We start from the raw sequence: 4,573 nt of genomic DNA, 5'->3' as shown, positions 1-4,573 counted from the left end.
GCCCCATCCAGAGGTGACGTTATTGTTCTCAATGGAGACTTCACTAGTAGCTGAATATTTGGAGTATTTGTGAATCAAAACTATATTATATTTTGAAGCTTCATCATCAACAACATTATGCACATAAAATATTAACATTTATAGACATTTTTATCTAATATAAAATGTCACAGTGTTCCTAAAATTAAATAAACTTGTTTCTAAAATATCTTTTCATGGTAAGCTGCATTTCTTTGTCTTATTAATGTCAAGAGAGAAACTGATGAGTGGATGGCTGTGTATGGCTGCTACTGTGATGCTTGAAAGTTTGTGAACTGTTTAGAATTTTCTATATTTAGAAATATGACCTAAACCATCATCATCAGTCCTAAACGTAGATAAAGAGATCACAATTAAACAAATGAGATAAGAATATTATACTTGGTCATTTATTTATTGAGGAAAATGATCCAATATTACATATTTGTGAAAAAGTATAATGATGAAGATGGTAAGGAGGAAGAGGAGGAGGAGGAGGAGGAGGAGGAGGATGGATGTGGGTACAGATTTAGAAAGATGAGTTTTAGAATTGTGTGTTGTTCTCCTACAACCACTTGTTTAATCTTGACTGTATTTTGCAGCTGATTAGTTTGCCATCTACTGGTGGCAAAGTTACGCACAGATATACATTCACCAAGCACTTTAATAGGAACACTTGTACACCTGCATATTCATGCAATTATCCAAATCAACCAATCATTTGGCAGCAGCACAATGTATAAAATGAAACACTGGGCATTGCTTGGTTTCCTGTTTCAACTGTGTCCACTGTAACCTCAGATGGCTCTTTTGCTGGGACAGAAACCTCATATCTCCATATTTTGTCATATATATATATATTTTTTTTCATAAATCAATTGCTATTGATCACCCTTTATGTCTGTCTCTGGGTTTTATAAATATTTAATCAATGAGAATTATTAAAAGAACTTGTGACTCATAACTGGATGTTGGATCCTCAAACTGTCAGTAAACCTCATAATGTCACCCCTCCTCCATCTTCAATGAACTACTGCACACACCATAGACAGCTCACAAATACTGATCTTAAGGGTAAATAGAGAACTGGTTGTTTGAATAAGTACAGCATTTTCATTACTCAAGAGAAACACTATGTCTATAAAGGCTCAACTGTGACATTGCGTTTGATATAATATATCCTAAATAAATAAATAAAGCTGTCATTTCATGTGTTCTTGGGGGCCCCCTGGCAGCCACGGGGCCCTAAGCAGCTGCTTAGTTTTCTCATGCCTTGGGCTAGCTCTCCAATGAGCCACATTCCACTGAGGGCAATCCAAACCCACATCCTCAAACATTCAAACCATACGTCAAAGACTCTGTCACAGGATGGGGCCCAGCTAATGTGGTTGCAGAGAAGTGCCATCTTAAAGTAACACTAACGGTCTTTGTCAGAGAGTCCATCTGGCCAGGATGCTGCAGCAAAGCCATAAATCATAATAAGATGCCACAAACAGGTTGAGAAACAAATCCTATCCTGGACCACAGGGTAGAGACTCTATGTTCATTCAACATCATAAAAGACACAGACTCTGAGAACACCTTTTTCTGACCTAATTTCTTTATCTCACCTACTACAACCTAGATTAACTATGTATCCTCTCAATGCTAAATTAAACAAAGCACCAGGACAAAATGGCCAGAAAAAAGGCTAGCTCACCACGATCTGTGTTAACTCTTATGGCATAAAACATAGAGAAGGGAGGAGGGGGTGGGTGGCGCTGCTGGGGTGAGAAGAGAACCCCTGAGTGTGAAATTTCACAGGCCTCCTTTATCTCCACACCAAACCACAGAACAGAGACAGTTAATTTCTGTTACATGAAGCCTGCTTTAATGTATCATGCTTTGATACATGGTTTATAAATCAAAATTTGTAATAATCAGGCTGTAGTGTGCCTGTATTCATGCCACATACCTCCAAATTGTTTAGTATTATCTGTAAACTGGCATTGCCCATGTCTATAATACTAAACTGTAATCATTATGGTTTATTAATGTATATATCTACAAGCAACTCTTAGGTTCATTGAGTGATTTCCTGAAGGATAAGAGTAAGGAAATTCGGGTAGCATCATATCACAGCAAACCAGTGACTACATTTCTCATCCTGCACTACGGCCTACAAACATGGCCTGCGTCCTGCCTATGTACCTTGATTTCTGCCTGATCCTTGAAATTATTGGATTAAACTAATTAATCTGCACTTGCTTCTGTCTGTGCCCCCTTTACATGACAGAATACTTCACCGATCACATGGAAGCAGCAGGAAAGCGAAGGAGACATCATGCCAAGGTAATTAGGAACACCCAACCAAGACTCAACTCTATCATGCTTCCTCAGTGGGATGCCATGGATCCCCCAGAGCCTTATGATGGATTTTTCAGCTACCCTGAGTATTTTCTGTTTGACTGCCAATTATATTTATTGAGCCTGGCACAGAGGCAGTGGCTGGGGTTCATACTCTCCCAGCTCATTGGCCAAGCCCACCAGTGGGCACAGCATCTGTCCTGTACAAAATCCAAGGGTCTTCACAATGTAACTCAGTAGGTGGGGCTATAGATAATGGGGTCTGGGAGTCCAGAGTACACTCCCAACCTGGATGAGTTTTTGGGGAGGGCCAGTCTTATGAATGAACCTGTGAGGCTGTTCACCACCTACTACAACATGACCTCCTCCCCAGAGCTGCAGCCAGATGTCAACATGGCAACCTCATTCTCAGAGCTCCAACCTCAGACCCACAAGGTGGTCTCACCAGCAGAGCACCAGCTGGAGGTCAACATGGCGACCTCATCTCCAGAGCTCCAACCTGAGACCCATAAGGTGGCCTCACCTGCTGAACTCCTGACCTCCTCCCCAAAGCCCCAGTTGGAGGTCAACTTGGTGACCTCACATCAAACCAGTGACTACATTTCCCGTACTGCACTGTAGCCTTCAAACATGGCCACCATGGACTGCAATTCCCTGCATCCAATTCACAGCACAATCATAACCACAATTTCAAAGGACTTTTAAACTTTCACTCTTTGCTCTATATGTTCAGTTGTCTTCTGTCTCTGTCATTACCAAGCCTTGTTACTGTGTTTGTTTATCCTGGTTTTGACCTTGTTCTCGTTTACAACCTTGTCTCTTCACCTTGCCTAGTTTGGACTGTTTGGCTGTTCGATTGTCCCTTGCCTGCCCATTTACCTTGAGTTCTGCCTGATCCTTTGAACTTATTGGATTAAACTAATTAACCTGCACTTGCTTCTGTCTGCACCCACTTTACGGTGACAGGTCATGTCATGTCATTATACGTATATGTTTATATTTCAAAACAAAGTTTGATCCACACATCATGAAAAGTGTGTAACCACCCATCTGTAATATACAATGGACTGATTAACATCATAGGCAGAGAATATGGCTTACATCCTGCCCTAAGATGATATTTGTTTGGAGGAAACATCCTGGGGTTGGACTAGCCAGAAAGAGTTCAAATCCTAGGACATAGAAGAAATTCTCAGTCTCAGATCTCAGATTCACCAAAGAACAACAACATCGAATGGAGGGACAAAGTCGGCGGAGAGGCTCCAGAGCCGGAAAGCTGTCCCCAGTCAACATATGCGGGGAGATCACGTCTGCTCGGAGACTGAGAGCCCCCACAGTTCTTCAAACATCCTGCCTACTAGACACCATTTCATTCTGATTGGTCTTCCAAGATGCCACTCAAATGCAGACCAGACCACTGACGAATAACCATTGCAGAAATCCCCGCAACACCACAATGTAAATCCCCTCAACAGGCAAGCGCAATTCCTCCAGACTCTACCTAAACTGGTGCATGTAATAAGTTTAAAGCCCTTCTAAAAGAAGCGAAGGTAAATTTCATAAGTTGATGGTTTGTTCAGGTCAAGGTCTGCGAAATAGCATACAATGCTCAGATGCTAGAAACTCTAGCATTCTAGCTAGAAATGCTAGAAACTCAGAACTTCATTCACTCTGTTGAAAGCCTTTTCACCCCTGTTTATGTGTGTGTGTGTGTGTGTGTGTGTGTGTGCATGCATGTGTGTGAGTTTATGTGTTAGATTAGTTTCTGTGTGGTATAATAGTTTGATAGTCTCATCTGTTCACAAATATATGTGTCTTATGTGCTTAAAGTCTGTTGCCTTGAATTGCCGATCTTGCTTCAATTCTCTTTAAATAATGTTTCACTATATTTAGGATATTATTTCTGGTGGCCAGAGAGGTAATATCTAATGCATTATTAATAAATACACTAATTTCAACTTATGGCTGGACGAATGGTTGATCAGAAATACTAAATTGGCCAAATTTCCCCTTCTGAACTGATCTGCTAGTCTCTACTACATACAGTGAGGGAAAAAAGTATTTGATCCCCTGCTGATTTTGTACGTTTGCCCACTGACAAAGAAATGATCAGTCTATAATTTTAATGGTAGATTTATTTGAACAGTGAGAGACAGAATAACAAGAAGAAAATCCAGAAAAACGCATGTCAAAAATGTTATAAATTGAT

Source organism: Ictalurus furcatus, chromosome 12, assembly GCF_023375685.1.
Source record: "Ictalurus furcatus strain D&B chromosome 12, Billie_1.0, whole genome shotgun sequence".
NCBI lineage: Eukaryota > Metazoa > Chordata > Actinopteri > Siluriformes > Ictaluridae > Ictalurus > Ictalurus furcatus.
The sequence above is the reverse complement of the archived record's forward strand: the minus strand, read 5'-3'. Positions refer to the sequence as shown.